The following is an 18,886-nucleotide window of genomic DNA, read 5'->3' on the forward strand; positions in this document are numbered from 1 at the left end:
TGCCATAACCACTCTGTTTTCCGCCTTTGTTCCCACTCCCTTCTGCCTATAAGTCTTTCATTCTGGGCTGCTCTTCAGAGCTCCTATCTATCTGCTAGATTCATTCATGCTGCCCAACTCATGAATCCTTGCACCAGACTAGTAAGATCTTTAAAATGTACTCGGTTGAATTTTGTCTTTTAACAAACATGACAATCTCTTATATTTAAGTGGCACTTTCATAGAATGCTGGCACGCAGTTTCTCATCTCATCCTCCAATTGAGAAGGGTAGAGAGTGGTGGCCTAAATATCTCCAGAACGCAGGTATGGTTCTGCTGCACAGCTAAACAACTTGATCACAATCCCACAGTTGCTCATTGTGAAGTCAAGTTGGATCTGGGTCCCAAGTCCATCGCTATTTCCATTTTGGAAGGACTCAGTGGTGCCATTGCTGAGAGCCAATGCTCCAGAGGTAGTTTACTGCTGCGTGTGTGTCCCAGAAGGGGGCACTCACTGCAGGGCAGCAGAGAAGCCAGGCCAGTGCTTGGGGTCTGCGGGCCAGCAGCCATGATGGCACCGGCTGAAGGAGGGAGCTGCCCATGACTCAGACAAATCTGCCATCCTCCTGTCCTTCCCAATTCTGTAGTAGCCCATCAGAAGCACCCTCAGACAACAGAGGCAGAAGTAAAGGGAGTCTGTGGTAAAGCAAGGTGGGGGATGCTCACAAGGAACCCCGCTTGTGCTTTTTCTGCCCCTTTTCTGAAGTCGGACTTGCATATGCATGTATGGTATGGTTGGCATGTTTACTTTTTCAAAACCTAAAGCACTAAAATGAGGCTCTATTAATCATCCTGACAAGGCTGGAGGTGAGGAAGGGGTAGCTACTATCAGCAGGGCTCCCTGAGGAGCCTCGTCCAAGGCCTCACACGGACCTGGGGAGGGGGACCCAGTGCTCCTCAGACCTCAGGTTACAGCTGGCCCAGATGGGGCGAGAGAGTCCTGCTTTCATTTGCAGCTGAAACAACAGAGGACATAGGTTATATATTTTAAAATGCTACCAGAGATCATTTATGTCCTAAAGAGGAAAAAAAAGTCAACATGAGTGAAGTTAAATTCTTACGGCAAACAGTATGAAACTGACAGAACTGTAGCTTCTGAGTGTCTGTTACACAGGATAAAACAGTCAATTGCCTTGGCGTGCAGACTTCCTTTAGAAGGTGCATTAGCAGGCACCCCTGCAGTGGGGCATCCTCTTTTGTTATTATTTTGATGATACTTTCCTAGATGCATTTGATTGCTTAATGTAATTCAAATAACAAGGAATTCTCAGATCCCTCTGAAAGCAGAAAACACAGAAAAGTTGCAAAGGTATAAAACTTTGTATAAATTATTTACAAAAGGATTGTGGAGGCTGGTTGCTGGTTATCATCACACACACACACACACACACACACACACACACAGCACTGTTCTGAGATATTTACCAGCTCTTCTTGAGAGCACAAACCTTCATACCAGACTGCCTGGGTTTCAATCCTGACTCTTTCTCCCAGCTGTTGAGACCTTGGGCAAGTTACCAAACCTCTCTGGTGCCTGTTTCCTCCCCACTAACGTGGAGATAATGGTGCCTACCTCATGGGGTTATTAGGAGGATTAGACAGATTAATACATGTAAAGCACTTAAAACAGTATCTGGCACACAGCCAGAATCGTCTCTCTGAATTAACTGACTGCTTACTGCAGCTCTCTGGGCATTTTGAGGTTCTGATGCTGTTACATGTCATGTGGAGCAAGTTTGCCGATTTCTCTAGTTTCATGTATACATTCTGAAGGGGTAAAGTATCATTTTGGGTCTTTTTCTTTGAAGAGCTATCCTGTGAGAACCATTTGCAGCATGGTCATAGGGAGGGGTGAGGGTTTGAGGGTGCCAGACAGGGAGGACTCCCAAACAGAGCGGTTGGCACTGAGGAGGCAAAGCAGATGGAGAATTCCAGGCTTTGCCGTCCACAGCGTTGTAAGTGGAAAGATCCGTGGGGGTTACCTGCAAGTCTTTTACTATTTTCAGCCCAACTAACCACAGAGAAATGGATGTGTTCTTTGCAGATTGGATGAGGAACCACCAAATGCCAAAGGCAAAGTAAAACCCCTTGGCTCAGGATGCCTTTTGTCAAGTGAGCCCACATTCTCATTTGATGTGTCACCCGGGAAATGCCTCCCACTTCTCTTCAATTTATTATGTACATAAGACAAATCGCAAGATGTAACCTGTCACAAATGCCAGAATTAAAGCTGCCAATACGCACGTCACCAGTAATTACCTTTGCAGGCTACAGCTTCAGTTCCACATTCTCCCACAGAGGCTCCAGCTCTGACTGTACTTCCAAGTCCTAACTTGAGCACCACTGAGAGGCTGGATGGAACCGGAAACCTCGAGAATGACACACAGGACCCCGGAGAAGAGCAGGGGTCAATGCAGCCGTCCTGTGTTGCAGAGCCCCTGATTTCAGGGACCTGTGGGGTCATTTCCCACTGATCCTGAAATCTGCTTTGTGATCGAGCTTTCAGTTTTTCCCTCTCAAATACACAGGCTTCAGCCTAAATATTACCTACATGTAAAGTTTTACGATATAAGTCACTTTAACAATCTGATATCTGGAAACTGCCTCTTCCAAGTTCTTTGGAGAGTAACAGTTTCGGGAAAGATGGATAAGACATCAAAGCAGTGCCCTCAATTCCACTTACAAAACATTCATGTGGCATCCATCCTTTCCATTTCAGTTGATTAAAGCAGTTTACTGTCTGGCTCTCATGCAATATTACTCAAACCAAGAATGAGAAGGAGGGTATTTTACATACACAGGACCTGCATGGCCACAGGATTCCAGTGACCCAAGGTCCAGAAGGCTCCTTGCTGACAGCAGATGAAATCCTCCTGCATTCTGCCTTTCATTATTCTCCAAAGGCGTCACACTCTGACGTCCCTTCATAAGCTCTCAGACCCATACATTAATACTAATAATCAGGTTAAACAGGAACACAAACATGCCAACTTTCCTCAAAAGATGCCAAGCATCTTTCATTATACACAGGGCTCCAGTGCCTTAGTTAAAGAACGTCAATGTGCTAACATATTGTGAGAGCAAGAGCCTTACCTGGGCAAGAAGAAATTCAGAAATCCAGCTGTGACCTTGGTCTATTGAGCTGTAACTCAATCGTACCTTAAAAAACATTTAAGATGCTTATTTATATCAGTTGCCATCTTTCTGCTGCTGAAGGAATAAATGCCAGGTTTTTCTTAGTTCCTCAATAAAAAGTAAAAATAGGTATTTGAGCAAAGTCGGAGGCATAAAGATCAAGGCTGACTTTACGCATGCTTTGGGTCTTTGGGTCTGAGCGGCTTGTCCGCTCACATGAACTCTTCTTTTGAGGTCAAAAACTGGTTCCTCCTAACACTGGCATTGAGGCCTTAAATGAGACTACCATCAGGATGACTCAAAAAAAGAAAAAAACCAGACCAAAGTTTAATTCAATTTTATTTTCCACTTTTAGTACTTTTCAAATTATACAACATGCAGTCTTCCAGAGTCTCCATACAGCTTCATTTTCGAACCTGGAGGATAGCCAAAATTTTCCACGGGTCCGGGGAGGGTGACTTCTAGATCTTTTGTTACATGTATTATATTACAGCACCATCACTTGATATAAATGGCCATTTTCCCCTTCAAACCACCAAAACAAGTTTGTCCACAAATTTTTTTAATGAAAGCTACTGTACAGATCCATGAAGCCTGGATAACACACATCTGCAGTACACATGACACACTTTACAAACTAGACACGTATAATCCTACATGATGCCCTCTGCCCCGTCTATCTGCACACAATGATAATTATTTAAAATTGGTACACGATATGTAAGTCTGTAAGCAGACCTCACAGGGTAGCGCCTCCTACAGCAGTGACCTGGCCCTTATTCAACACTTTTAAAAAGTCTAAACCGTTAGTCTTAGATGAAACGGTTCCTTTAGTGTGTGCAAGATATTCAGGGTGAAATGATGAAGTGAAATCCTCCCCCTCCCAGGAAAAGATATTCAGGGTGAGACAATGAAGCGAAATCCTTCCCCTTCTAGGAAAAACTTCTCTAATATGTCATGTAGCCAGACTCTAAAAGTCTCCTGACCTGCTAAAGAAAAAATACACTTCGAAGAGGGGGCTGTTAAGACTTTTATTTGCTTTCAGTTATTCCTCTAGGAAAAGAGAACCGATAATTCTCGCTTGGTGATGGCTTGGTCTGGCCTTGGACAGAAATATCCCTTCTTCATGTGAAATCAGGGCATCAAAAAGTCACTAGATGCTACATTCTAGATAAACAGTTTTCTTCATTTATTCCAATATTACTATGGATTCTAACTTTTGTAATCATAATACTATTTCCTTTAAAAGTCTGGATCCACATTTACTCTCCCTACTACCTGCCGTTCAAACAAACATTTGAAGAGATGCATTTGTACAGAAATCTCTAGTAATTGATCAAAATCCATTTGGCATTAATATAGTTTAGTCTCCACCTATAAATCTTTTTCAGTTTTAAAAGCACTTTATGAATTGCTAATACAGTCAATGAAGGAATATACTACATTACAAAAACACAATTGGTAAGTTGAACGCAACCATAAATCTTGATATCCCAAATAGCATTTCTCTGATTTAACAATCCACCATCCTGCAGGTAGAGATTATTTGTATAAATCATCTGGCTATTCCCTTATAGCATCAAAAAGTAAACTTTCAAGAAGTAGCATGAAATATAAAATTACTCATAGAGGAGAAACACACGCATTCTCTCTCTCTCTCTCTCTCTAAACACACGCATTCTCTCTCTCTCTCTCTCTCTAAACACACGTATTCTCTCTCTCTCTCTAGCAAAAAGTAGCATACAACCAAAAATATAATTATAGGCTCAGCCATTCCATTCCGAAGTGTGGTTTTTATATTTTGACTATAAATGTAAAGGAGTAATAATCTAAAAAAACCAATGAAAATTGCATAAATGTGGCTTTTAAAAATAGTGGCCTATAGAGAATCCAGTCCTGATATTAGTTTACGATACAAAGTAAGATTTAGGGATCCACTTGAATGTACTATATAATCCATTCCCCAATAATCTGCCTACCTTTTAGTCACAGTGTGGGAAAGTTAGTTTAGAGGTCCATAAAGATTGGAGCTAGGTGAACTGACTGGCTGATCAGCAAGTAGCAGAATTATCTTTAAGAGACATCAAAGCCAACTTTCTCTGTGAATAAAAGTAGTGTGGATTTTGTGAGTCCCTTGTGGAGATCAAGAAATATGGAACTACAAGTGAAACACGTAGTTCTTTTTGAAACATGAAAAGGACCAAGGGATTCATTAGAAATAGAAAAGGGGTAACCACAGGAAAAAGTTACTTTGGAAAGAGTCTAAAATAATCTATTAACAAGAGAGCCCCCAGAAAGAATTACTACTGACTTTTGTTCAATTTCCAAGCATAAAGTAATACAGTTGCATAATAGACAGTAGGGTCTCACAGCTACTAACCGGCAATCCTCTCCAAGATCAATGTTTCAGCCTCTCAAATTAGAGCCAAACATATTAACAGCAAGATTATAATCTATGGCATATGTTATTACCTGATAAGGCTTGCAAATCGTACCCTACAAAGCTCCTTTTATCAGACTGCAAATAGCCATTGAGCATCTACATCAGACAAGTACTGGCAATATAAGAAAATCAAAAGAAGAATTTTTAAAATGTAAATGAATGCAAAATTGTCCTCTTTATGAAATAAATACTTCAGTAGAATTTGTCTTCTTCTTTCTCCTTAGTAACCCCCCCCAAAAAAAAAACCCAAAACACATATAAACAAAGTGCAACATTTAACAAATAAATTAAGTCAAAGCAGCTTTGCTGTGTTAGGGAGATTTTATACAAGAAAAGTCTGGAGGTCAATTCACAGTCCTCAGTGCTTTACACACACACACACACACACACACACACACACACACACTCTCTCTCTCTCTCTGTGTGTGTGTGTGTGTGTGTGTGTGTGTGTGTGTGTCAACTACAACTCACAGAGCAAAGAGAAAACTCCATGTCTCCAGGGCCTACATTTCTTTCCTGTGGTGACAGCAGCAGGGACAGTGCCAGCTCTCTCATCGTGGGCCAGAGACAGTATGGACACTTTCGCTGAGATTGGTCTGGTTGTCATTGACTTACCCTCAAATTTGTCAAAACTAGTAGTAGCAGCACACAAGACCAAGTTAATTGAATCCTTGTCAGCTTCCCTGAAGACTTTACTACTTGGAAATCAATCATTTTAAAATCCACAACTGGAAGTAAGAGTTGATTTAGCTTTAAATTCATGTGTTAAATAAATCAATAGCTAAATGTAAAAAAAAAAAAAAAATCCATCCACACTGATTTCTCCTAATTCTGCTTAAGAAGATGAAATCTATCAATTTGAAGCCAAAGAGCAAACTCAAACAATCAGCAATGGAGGGTTAAAATAACAACTTATTCACAGCAACTTATTCAGAGGCACAAACATTTGTCAATTACTCCCCTACCCTAGGGCTTCCTTTTTCAACTGTGGGAAGGATCCAGGATTTCATCAGCAGTACTCCCTCAAGGCTTAAGATGGTTCCCTACAGGAAGAGGCCATCCCCAATGTAAGCTCCAGTAGGGTCAGGGAGGAGGGAGCCAGGAGGGGGCCAGCTCTTTCCAATCACCCAACTTTGCAGCATTTTCAACACTTCTGAAGGAAGGATGTTCAAACTGGGCTGGCTGAGACGAGTCGCTGCAGGTTCGCCAGCAAGCAGCTCAGGTGAATTTTATGACTTTTCGCATTTACGTGGATGCGTCTGAATGAACAAATCCTGCATTGCTACTGTCAGATTGTTTTTCTGCCTTGAAGAAATTTGTTTTGCATTTTAACAGGTACCCTACTAAAAGGTGTATTTCACAGATCCAAAGATGTGACTGGGGTATTCAAAATGCTTCTTTGGGGTAATTTGTTTCGGAAAAGTGTTCAGAATGAAAATTTTGAACCTTTATAGCAGCATTTTTTTTTTTTGTTCCCTAAAAATATAAAGTAATGTGTTTATTTTACAGGAGACCAGACAGGTGCAATGGAGAATGGTCCCTCCGCTCCCACGGCACTTGGATGGCACAGAGGGCATTTGCCTGGACTCCGCATCACAGACAGAGGAGGCTCCAGGGACAGCCCAGAGACCACCCAATGCCCTGAGGCCGAGGCCCTGGCAATGGTCCCCAGGGTACGTGGATCTTCTATAATTGTCCCCTTCAGATTTCTCAGGAAAAGTCCAAACACACATCTGTACACACAGAAACTCTACACAGCTCAAATATCTGAAACCGGTGTACTGCAGATGGCTGGGGTAAACAAATGTAAAAGAAAATGGAAATTGTGTAGGAGGGGGGGGAAATGAAGGGATTGGTGATTAACGTAGTCCTTGACATGCTACGCGGAGAGCCGTATCTGTTGAAAGAGAACCAGAGAGAGAACACAGGCGTTAGAGAACACAGTGGAAAAACACTCCTCAAAACATGTTTTAATATTTGGAATATCTAGGGGCACCTGGGTGGCTCAGTCGGTTAAGCGTATGACTTCGGCTCAGGTCATGATCTCACGGTTCGTGGGTTTGAGCCCCGCATCAGGCTCTGTGCCTGATAGCTAGCGCAGAGCCTGGAGCCTGTTTCGAATTCTGTGCCTCCTTCTCTCTCTGACCCTTCCCTGCTCATGCTGTCTCTCTCTCTCAGAAATAAATATTTGGAATATCTAGAGTATTTAGATAGATGAATATTCTAGATATTTAGACCACAGCTGTCCAATAGAAATACCATGTGAATCACGTATTTAATTTTAAATTTTCAAGTGGCCACATTAAAAAGTGGGAAGAAGTAAAATGAATTTTAATAATATAATTCATTTAATCCAATCAATTCAATATATTGTCCTTTCAACATGTAATCATCATTACAGGTTGAGATACCTTACGTTACAATATCACTATTGGGATACTTCAGTCTTTTTTCCAGTGTTTGCACTGTGGTGTATATTTTACTCTTTGAGCACATCTCGGTTTGAACTTGGCCACCTCTCAAGTCTCAGTGGCCACATGTGGCTAGTGGCTATTAGACAGCATAGCCTCCTATTTACTGTTTTTGATTTAAGCATTTAGCCCTGACCACGGTCTCTTCCAAAAGTCCGTGTCTATTGACACTGGTCATAGAGGAACAGAATGCTTTTTCTCATTCCTAAGGAGTACTCGAACACCTCTGCCCTTGCCAGCACTTGGGATTCTGAGGCAGGTCAGACCTGACCCCTACCCCAGGCTCTCTCGAGACAGAGGTTCCCAGTCCTGGCTGAAAGGTAGGTTTTGCTTCCCTGGGCTGATGAAGTTGCTCAGAGGGCATCCCCTTTGATTTTGCCCCCATAATCAGAGGTCCATCTGATTATGCCCAGGTCTCCAGGATAAACGTCTGGACCAGTCCTGACTCAAGAGGCCAGCCCTGAGTGGCCTCTGTCACCTTTGGACCAACTTTAATAAAGTCAACTTTCAGGAAAAAAACAAAGGGTTCAGTTTCTTCCCACCATCTGGAAGCCGCAGGTCTGCCAGTGATCTTTTCTGTGGGTTTTGTTCAGAGCTCAGGGCCCTTGCGGGATGGGGAGGGGGTGACAGCAGTGGTAGGTAGAGCCTCATCCTGAAGAAGCATGGAATTGCCCAGCACAGAAATATGACAGACACTTAGAAAAACCCACGTGTCCATCTGATTTTAAAAGGAATTCCATATGCTGATGCATAGGGGCACATGTAACCCAATGTTCATAGCAGCACTCTCATGGAAAGAGCCTAAGTGTCCACCAACTGATGAATGGATCAGGAAGATGTGGTATATTTATACAATGGAATACTACATGGCAATGAGAAAGAATGAAATCTGGCCATGTGTAGCAACATGGATGGAACTTGAGGGTGTTATGCTAAGTGAAGTAAGTCAAGCAGAGAAGGACAGATACCATATGTTTGCACGTATAGGTGGATTAGGAGGAAGTTAACCGAGGACCGTGAGGGGGAAGAAGGGGAAAAATAGTTGGGGAGAAGGAGGGAGGCAAACCATGAGAGACTCTTGAATGCTGAGAACAAACAGGGCTGACGGGGTTGGGGGAGAGGGGAAGGGGGGTGATGGGCATGGAGGAGGGCACTTGTGGGGATGAGCACTGGGTGTTATACAGAAACCAACTTGACAATAAACTAAGAAAAAAAAATAATAAACCAAAAGGAACTCCATAACCTGACACACAGCACTGTTTTTGCCCCGAGAAGAAGGCTTATATTCAACTTTGGTGTTCCACCATCCTCAATATCTCAGATTCCCGCTAGAGTGCTCTCTCCCTCTCTGATTTTTCCCCCTTCACTTTCCTGACTCATGTGTTATAAGTAACCTTGCATATTTTAAATAAGCAGGATGCAAATTATAAATAAATGGTAAAACTCCAGCATGTGTAAAGGGATTATAAAAGTAGGTAGGATCAAAGTGGGGGGGGGCGGGGAAGAAGAGGAAAAAATAATAGTAATTGTGTAGGAAAAAACAGAGGACACATTCGTTTTTATAAAACCACCTCCTCCCAGGAGATTAGATTCTAGGGGCGCCTGGGTGGCTTAGTCGGTTAAGCATCTGACTTTCGCTTAGGTCATGATCTCGCGGTTCGTGGGTTCGAGCCCCGCGTCGGGCTCTGTGCTGACTGCCAGCTCGGAGCCTGGAGCCTGTTTCAGTCTGTGACTCCCTCTCTCTCTGACCCTCCCCTGCTCACGCTGTCTCTCTCTCTCTCTCCTAGATATAAATAAAAAATAAAAAATTAAAAAATTAAAAAAAAAAGAGATGAAGATTCTAGAAACCTGGTCATAGTTGTCGTTTTAATTCAGTTTAGGCTGAAAACCAACAGGCGCTGGGATCCTTCTGAAGACCACCGGTGGAGTCCCCATTTCACTTTCCTTACAGGGTCCTTTCTGCAAGCACATGCTCTCAGAACCACTACTTAGGGGCCACATTCTCAGAACCACTTATGGGCCACGCTGGCCAGATGTGATGGTCTTTCTGGGGGCTTGGAGGCAGGGAGGTAGGAGCACATGCCTTCAATTGTAGGATTAGGGCTTAATGTGAGGACCGAGGCCAACCCTTGTTGACAGAGCCTAGGCTTAAAGACACATGCACAGCGGGGTGGCCTCAACAATGCCTGGGGACCACGGAGTCCTACGATTTCCACCAGATGGCCTTTCATTCAACCCCCCCACTGTTCCATGGGTAAGACTCAGCACGTTGTGGCTAACAGTACATTAGAAACAGGGCCACAAAAGAGACCCAACCTGGTTAGTCACCTCAAGGAGGGTGAGAAGGCGGAGATGGTGACAGGCTGCCGAAAGGAAAAACACAGGAACTCCACCAATAAAGGGTCCTTTATTAGAAAGAGGTCATTCTGTATCCTGAGTTAAAGATCTTTACGGCCCATCTGCCAAAGCAGTCTTTCCAGCAAGCCTAAGAAAGAAGGACTCAACAGAAAAAAGGATTCCCAAACATTCCCCCAACTATCTGAGAGTTCATCTCCTCTGATAAATCTGGGGGTGGGGGGTGGGGAGATGGATAGAACTTCTAAAAGTAAATGGGTTGGCCCCAGGAGAAACCATTTCTGCCTTCTGATGGCAGAGACTGGCTACCCAGAGACGCCAGCAAATCGTGAGAACATTTAATACCCAGTTCTGCTGACCCTCTTAGATGGCTCAGAGTTTTCACTCACTCATCTAAAGCTTGGTACTGGACCGAGTGACTTGCTACGAGGCTGCCCCTGGGTCTTTGCCAAACTGGAGATGGAAATTCAGAGTGGCAATATGTGACCAGACTTAGAAGGAAACGTAATCGCCTTTCTTTAGAAGGGGTGGGGAGGCTGAAGAAAGGAGCTTAATTATACAAGAGTTTTGCAAGGAAGTATTTATAAATTTTTCCCCCAACTTTAGCTTTTGCAATTGCTTGCAAGTGGATTTACACTTAATCCAAACAGTACATAGTTTTATCTTTTCTTTTGCCTTTGTACAATTCAATCCCCACATTATAAGAATTACCAATTGAGCGTCATGTACCACTGCTGGACAGAAGGGGGCTTATCTCACAGGAGCATTCGTGTGGTCTGCAGTGGGGGGACCATCGCTCTTCCTGCCGGGTCCTCCATGATTGCTTCCTTTGAACTCACAGGGCTGGTTTCTAAGTCCTATGCCCTAGTGTCCATCTGTGATCACTTCTGCTTTCTCTCCCTGAGTTCCACTTTCTTATGCCTTCAGGTCTGCACCCACAACTACAACACTGGCCCCAGTTCTTACCACACAGCTTTCCACTGCTTCTACTCTTCCACTAGGACCTTCCACCCTTTCACATCACACATTCAACACCCAGTGAACCCTTGATGAAGAAGGTGCTATGATCATAACTTCTCCGTGACCAAGAATCCTGTCTGGAGCGACAAGGCTGGGCTTTTTTTTCCCCCCCAACTAAAATAAACACACTGCGTGCGGGGTGTCTGGATGGCTCAGTCGGTTGGGCGTCTGACTTCAGCTCAGATCATGATCTTGAGTTCATGAGTTTGAGACCTGCATCGAGCTCTGTGCTGACAGCTCAGAGCCTGGAGCCTGCTTCGGATTCTGTGTCTCCCTCTCTCTTTGCCCTGCCTTCCACTCATGCTCTGTCTCTCTCTCTCTCTCTCTCTCAAAAATGAATCTTTAAAAATTTTAAAATAAATACATAAAATAAACACACTGTAACCGACAGAATGCAGAAGCAGAGAGGGGAATCTAGTGCTGTCCATTAAGCCAAATGTTGAACGGATTTACACAATTGCAAAGCAAGACCATTCTGCTAAGTTTTTGTTTTGGAAAATAATTACTTTTCACTAAAAGCAGAATTTTGGTTAACAGTAGTGATATCTAAAAATTTTGTTTCAATTTATATCAATAGTATAAAACATATCTAGAGACATAAGCCAGGAATGTAAAAACTTTTCGATGTCGATTCCTTTTAAGACTACAAAGGGTCCAACGGCCGGGAACTTTGAGACCTGCTACACACGGCCAGTTGGACTTCTTGGTCCAGGACTCAACACGAACAAGATGTCTTGTGTGATCTCGACGGTTCACTTGGCCTCTTTGTAGAAGGTAGGATGGCCCTGGACAAGACACTGTCAGCATGTGCCCATTCTGTGCCAGGCGCCCGCCCTAGCTCTCTGTGTGTATTAATGCATTTATTCCCCATAGCCACCCCATACGTCGGTGCAGTCATCTGGCACATTTCACAGAGGGCAGGGAGGCACAGACAGACGTAGTAACTCACCTGTACATGGCCAGGCTGGGATTCAACCCCGGGCAGCTGGGCTTCACATCCGGAAGCCACAGTCACCCAGCTGTGTACCCTGCCTGAAGCAAAGAGTCCCCCCCCTGCAGGTACTCAGGTGACTCAATAATTTAATTACTAGGGTTTTCCAACAGCCTAGCAAGTTGAACAGCCCAGTGGCTCAGAGGCAGACCACATGTGGCCAACTTAAGGATCCCACGTGACCTGCTGTAAAGGAGGCTCCGGGACTGACATCACTACTTCAGAGGCTTAAATTGGGTAAAGCAAGTTCTCACCTACCTTCTACGTATGGAATGAACCCGCTTCTGCTATGGGCACAAGGCAACTTATACATTTTAAGTATATGTTTTATTTGTGATTACATGGGTTTAAAAACCAGGAGAATGGTCAAGAAGAACCCCGCCAACGATGCCAGATGGAGTCGATCCAGGTATTCAGGACAGAGAGAAGAGTAATGAGAAGAAGGAAAGACCAGCAAACACAAATAGAGGATAAATAAGGAAGAGGAAGTGTCAACTGGGGAAGCTAGGCCTGAACCTCGGGATAAATTAAGGACCAAACAATAAGGGCCCTTTTGTTCTGCTAGTCAAGTGCTTAGAAAGCAGACTATTCTGCCTGAGGTGGAGTGAGGAAAACAATGTAGGGAGAGAGCGCGAGGGAGGGGGGGGTTGAAAGAAGGTGGAATTTCCTAGTTCAAAGATAGAAGAGTTCATAGCAGCACTCTCCACAATAGCTAAAACACGGAAAGAGCCTAAGTATCCATCCATGGACAAATGGATCAAGAAGTTGTGGTTTATCTATACCATGGAATACTACGTGGCAATGAGAAAGAATGAAATCTGGCCATGTGCAGCAACATGGATGGACCTTGAGGGGGTTATGCTGAGCGAAATAAGTCAGGCAGAGAAGGACAAATATCATATGTTTGCACGTATAGGAGGATTAGGAGGAACTTGACGGAGGAACAAGGGGGAGAAGAAGGGCGGAAATGGTGGGGGAAAGGGAGAGAAGCAAACCATGAGAGACTCTTGAATGCTGACAAAAACTGAGGACTGATGGATGAGGGGGGGAAGGGGGGATGGGCATGGAGGAGGACACTTGTGGGGATGAGCACTGAGTGTTATGTGGAAACTAATTTGACAATAAACTATTAGGGAAAAAAAAAAAAGATAGAAGAGCTAGAGACCCAAGTGGACCTAAAGTTCAGGGCTGTAGCTGAGGGTAGTAAATGTGGGGAAATGGCCTAGACATTCAGAGACAAATACATCTGAGGTTTAAGTGCTAGGCTAGAAAATACTGGACTTCCTGTCTCTAATGTACACTTGAAATTTCCGCTTTTGGGTGTAGCTTACTGCAAACCAGACAAGACTTCTTAGACTAGAACATTATCTGTGCATTCCAGATGTCTGGGCCAAGCCTGAAGGTCTCTAAAAGTGGCAGGCATGCAGGCAACACAGGGTCCAGGAGGTCAGGCCCTCAGTCACAGATGACTATTATGGCAACAACAGGGGACGGTCGTGAAAGCCTGTAGATCTGTGTTAGGTGCCTGCTTCCAGCCCACAAACATTTAAGAGCTTAAAGGTCCTGTTTTTACTAACAACTAACAACGATATTCACACTACAGCTCTTGAAGTAGTAAAACCTGAAGAAGACAGAGCCATCCCACAGTGATGGTCACCGACCCAGGGAATGTCACACAGATCAGAGACACAGAGGCCTCAACGGAACACCTGGTCTGCTCTGATGGCTCTTTGTAGTCCCATCCGCCAGGGGACCCTGCTGGAAATCACAGCCGTGCTTTCCCAGTGCTTTTTCTTTACGCCTCAAAACACGGACTCACAGTCTGAAAACATGGCACTGTTTCTTCTGTCAGACTCCCAGTGGGTTCCTATTGGCTCTGCCACTGTGATTTTACCAAATATTTTATCAAAGCTTATCAAAACTTCATTAAATAGGCTACGGTTTCTAGACTTAATATACGTGGTTTTTAATCAAAGCACAGTCCTCAAAATATCAGTCTTCATCTGCATCAACAAAGGGACGGGCATTCTGGGCCTTTGGTTCGTTTCACAATATTTTCTCTCTCTCTTTTAATGATTTTCAATTTTGTCTTTATGTTTTTATTTTTTGAGAAAGAGAGAATGCATGTGAGCCAGGGACAGGGGCAGAAGGGGGAGGGAGGGAGAGAGAGAGTAAAACGGAGAGAGTGAAAGAGAGAGAGGGAATCTTTTTTTTTTAAGTTTATTTATTTATTTTGAGAGAGAGAGAGAAAGTGAGAAGGGTAGGGGCAGAGAGAGAGAGAGAACCCCAAACAGGCTCCACACTATCAGCGCACAGAGACTGATATGGGGCCTTGATCAACACCTGTGAGATCATGACCTGAGCCCAGATCAAGAGTTGGACACTTAACCAACTGAGCCACCCAGGTGCCCGAGAGAGAGAGAGAGAGAGAGAGAGAGAGAGAGAGAGAATCTTAAGCAGGCTCCATGCTGAGGGCTTGATCCCAGGACCCTGGGACCACAACCCGAGCCGAAATCAAGAGTTGGACGTTCAATTGACTGAGCCACGCAGGCACCCCTCCCAGTATTTTCAATTTTATGTTTTCCTTGCTACAAAAATCTGAAGCATTAATATGTGTATATTCTAAATTCTCTAGCTGACCGTCTTGCAACCAAACATTCCTGTGCATCTTTAGCCTCATGTGCATTTTCTGCTGTGACCAAGTGGGAGCTACTCCTTACAACTTAAATATCTCCCCGCTGAAGTCAGACTCCACAGGGCAGTAAAGAGTTCCAGCCACAAGAAGGTAAATTGGCTGGAAGGGACACAGTGATTCTGCAGTGGGTTTCTTTTTTCTTTTCTTTTCTTTTTTTTTTTTCCTTCTTTCCTCTTTCTTTCTTTCTTTCTTTCTTTCTCTCTTTCTTTCTTAAAAGACTTTATTTATTTTAAGTGTATTTATTTATTTTGAGAGAGAGTGCAAGCTTCAGCTGGGTACAGGCAGAGAAAAAGGACCCCAAGCAAGCTCCATGCCATCAGCACAGAACCTGAGGCAGGACTTGAACTCACGAACCATGAGATTGCGACCTGAGCCAAAATCAAGTCAGACGCTTAACCGACTGAGCCACCCAGGAACTCCAAGACTTTATTTTTAAGTAATCTCTACACCCATTGTGGGGCTCAAACTTACAACCCCAAGATTGAGAGTCACATGCTCTATCAACTGAGCCCGCAGGTGCCCCTCAGCAGTGGTTTTAGCCCAGAAAGGGGGTAAAAGAAGTGAGTCATGTCCCGATACACGGAAGCAGCTTGGACAAACTCCTCTAAGAAGCAACGCATACCAGAGTCACATTGAACCCAGCTCTTTATTTTCAGCAAGTGGCCATATTTCATTACATCATGTTAAAGCTGGTGATTTGGAGTTTTGATTTGTGCTTCACTTCAATCTAACTCCTAAATTTGTTTTTACTTGATAGCTGCATAAGACTAAGTACAAGTATATATACTGTTTTCAATTTGCTTATACTTAACTATCATAGCTTAAATAAACTCTGGCAATAGGTGAGAACTTTATCCTTTCAAAAGTACTGTATTTACTATGCAAATGTGAGAAATAGTAGTCTAAATATAGGAAAGCCAAAAGAAGACCATTTTGCTTGGAAGTCTTTTAGAAAACAGCCAAGGTATCAGCAATGCCCCACTGGCGCCATCTGGTGGACACATTGGAACAAGCGCGCAATGGCTTGGCCAAGCACTGGCAGGAAAGGAAGCCCAATTCAGGACCCTCAGAACTGAGCCGGACAAGTATTTAAATGGTGTCCACATTAAATGTGGGGCCATGAATAAACATTCAGGACTGCCCCAGAGGTCTATTTCACACCTTATCTTTCCTCCAGCCCGCAACCCCATTTTCCTGCCTCCCTCAGCTGATAACCTGGTTTCTTCCAAGAGAAAGCAGGCACTAAGATGAGACCCGTTCCACGTCCCTGACACCCCATCCACCACCTACCTTCTCGTCCCCTCCACTTATGCTCCGGATGGCAGTACCTCTCAGGTAGCCAGTACTCGGTACCTGTAATTCTCCGGTCTCCTACGTTATCACTTCTCCCACAATGGCTGCTAGGGGAGCCCTGCTCTGGCTCTCAGCCACCCCATCCTTTCCCGGGGGTCCAGCACAGGGTGGCCTTTCCCAGTCATGAACCAGGTCCCACCACTCCAACTGCACTCTCAGCTGCTGGCCTGGCCTCTGAGGCCTCCTTTATCTGTCCTCTACCTCTTTCCCCAACAACCCTGATTATGAAGGTCTCTGTGCTCCAGCCCCATCAGCCTTATACACCTAATACACCAGCCATTCCTGCCTTCCAGCCAGTGCCTCTTCCCCAGCCACTGTGTGGCTGGCAATTGTCCTCAGTCAGTCCTCTGCTCAAATGCCACCCCTCTTCTAAATCTCCATTTCATTAACCTGCTCTTATTTTCTTCAGAACCTTACCACTAAATGAAATTATCTTGTGTATTTACTATCTTCCTGCAAAAAAAAAAAAAAAAAAAATAGTATTACCGCACAAGACCTTGTTAAACCAAGCACGGAACAGGTTCTCCACGGCTGCCCCCATTTTGCAGATGATGAAATTGAGGCTGAAAGAAATCAAGTAACTTGCCCAACATCATATGGAAATAAAGCCAAGGCCTGAGCTTCAACCCATGTGCAGCCATCCTCGTATTCCATGTCCTTTCTTTGTTGCACTATACTGCTCCATGTCCATTTTTACGGTTTGAAAAAGATGTCCCCTCCCCCAGGCTACCCCCCCACCCCCCCCCCCCCGGGATGTGAACTAGCTAAGATAAAAGCCAGCATTATCCTGAGTTCTGATTTCTACATGTTGGCATCTTCAGTTGCTCTGAAACTTTGGGCATAAACTGAATTACGCATTGTGACTATATTCCCTGAAGCCTGAAATGAAGCAGAAAGAAACCCCAAAGATATCTAAATGCTGCCCAAGTATGAGAAGGCTGCTCTGGCTTCAGCAACAGGGCTGGGAAGAGTCAGCACCTGAGACCATTTCCACCCAGGACAAACACACTGCGGAATGAGCAGCGGAAAGCTCAGGAAGGTCATCGCAAAAGGTTTTGATCCCAACTAAGCAATGAATTCCACATTTCCTATTATTTTTTAAAAAATGGTTTTACATTTTATCACTTCCAATTATAATTCCCCACTCCACTGGTTACTATCCTTTTTTTTAATCTCTCCTGACAAATTCCCAGTCATTTTCTTAAAAATAGTGTTTGGGGCACCTGGGTGGCTCAGTCGGTTAAGCGTCCGACTTCGGCTCAGGTCATAATCCAATGGTTTGTGAGTTCAAGCCCTGCATCGGGTTCTGTGCAGGCAGCTCAGAGCCTGGAGCCTGTTTCAGACTCTGTCTCCCTCTCTCTCTGCCCCTCCCCCGCTCATGCTCTGTCTGTTTCAAAAAAACACTATAAAAAAAATAGTCAGTGTTCTCGTCCATAAGCTTTAGGTGAATACGTGAGAATATCTTTAAAACACCTTATATTTGGTCATAGCACCAAATAAGATACTGACTCATGGGTCCTCCCACTCAGCAGTTAGAACTTGGGGCCAGAGGGGGGTGCCTGGGTGGCTCAGCAGGTTTAGCATCTGACTTTAGCTCATGTCATGCTCTTGCAGTTCCTGAGTTTGAGGCCTGGGTCGGGCTCTGTGCTGACAGCTCAGAACCAGGAGCCTACGTTGGATTCTGTGTCTCTTTCTCTGCCCTTCCCCTGACTCCTGCTCTGTCTCTATGTCTCAAAAATAAATAAATGTATTTAAAAAAACCCAAAAACTTGGGGCCAGAGAGAGACTAAAAACTATTTTGGAACAACTACATGAACTGAAGGAGGCTACAGACCAGCACTCATCAGCCACCTACTGTGCCCAAGCCCTGCACTGTCGCTCTACCCTGAAGCTGACATTTTTATTGAGCACGTGCAATATGCCAAGGAGCTTATGAAACGTGACCTCATTTTGTCCTCATTTCAAGATCAGCGAACCAGGAAAAGGATCAGATGAAGAAACCAACTAAGGGTAACTGACGGGAAGTAACTTAAAGAAAGTAGATGACCTGGGCCACCTGTGTGGCTCAGCTGTTGTTCAATGTCTAACTCTTGATTTTGGCTCAGGTCATGATCTCATGGTTTGTGACTTTGGGCCCCACACTGGGCTCTGCATTGACAGCACAGAGTTGCTTAGGATTCTCTCTCTCCTCTCTCTCTCTGCACCCTCCCCTCAAAATAAATACATAGACATTAAAAATAAGAAGAAAGTAGAAGGCCTAACATGACCTTGTCTCTTGTCCAAAGCCAGCCCCCCCCCACCACACCAGCATCCCGATAACTAGGAAGGGGGCCTGTTTGCTTTATGACGTGGGGAAGTGCCCAGCTACAGGAGTCATATGCATA

The 18,886-nt window shown here is 44.2% G+C and overlaps 1 protein-coding gene across 1 annotated transcript in view; it reads right to left on the minus strand.

The window, feature by feature from the left end:
- Positions 1–6,407: 6,407 nt before the first annotated feature.
- KIF5C (kinesin family member 5C) overlaps positions 6,408–18,886 on the minus strand; it is a 155,709-nt gene continuing 143,230 nt past the window's right edge. The window contains exon 26 of the mRNA XM_039244578.1: positions 6,408–7,514. The gene's annotated coding sequence lies outside the window, so the exon portion shown is untranslated. The remainder of the gene's footprint in view (positions 7,515–18,886) is intronic.

The sequence above is a fragment of the Hyaena hyaena genome, unplaced genomic scaffold (genome assembly GCF_003009895.1).
Source record: "Hyaena hyaena isolate Hyena2069 unplaced genomic scaffold, ASM300989v1 scaffold_246, whole genome shotgun sequence".
NCBI classification, from domain to species: domain Eukaryota; kingdom Metazoa; phylum Chordata; class Mammalia; order Carnivora; family Hyaenidae; genus Hyaena; species Hyaena hyaena.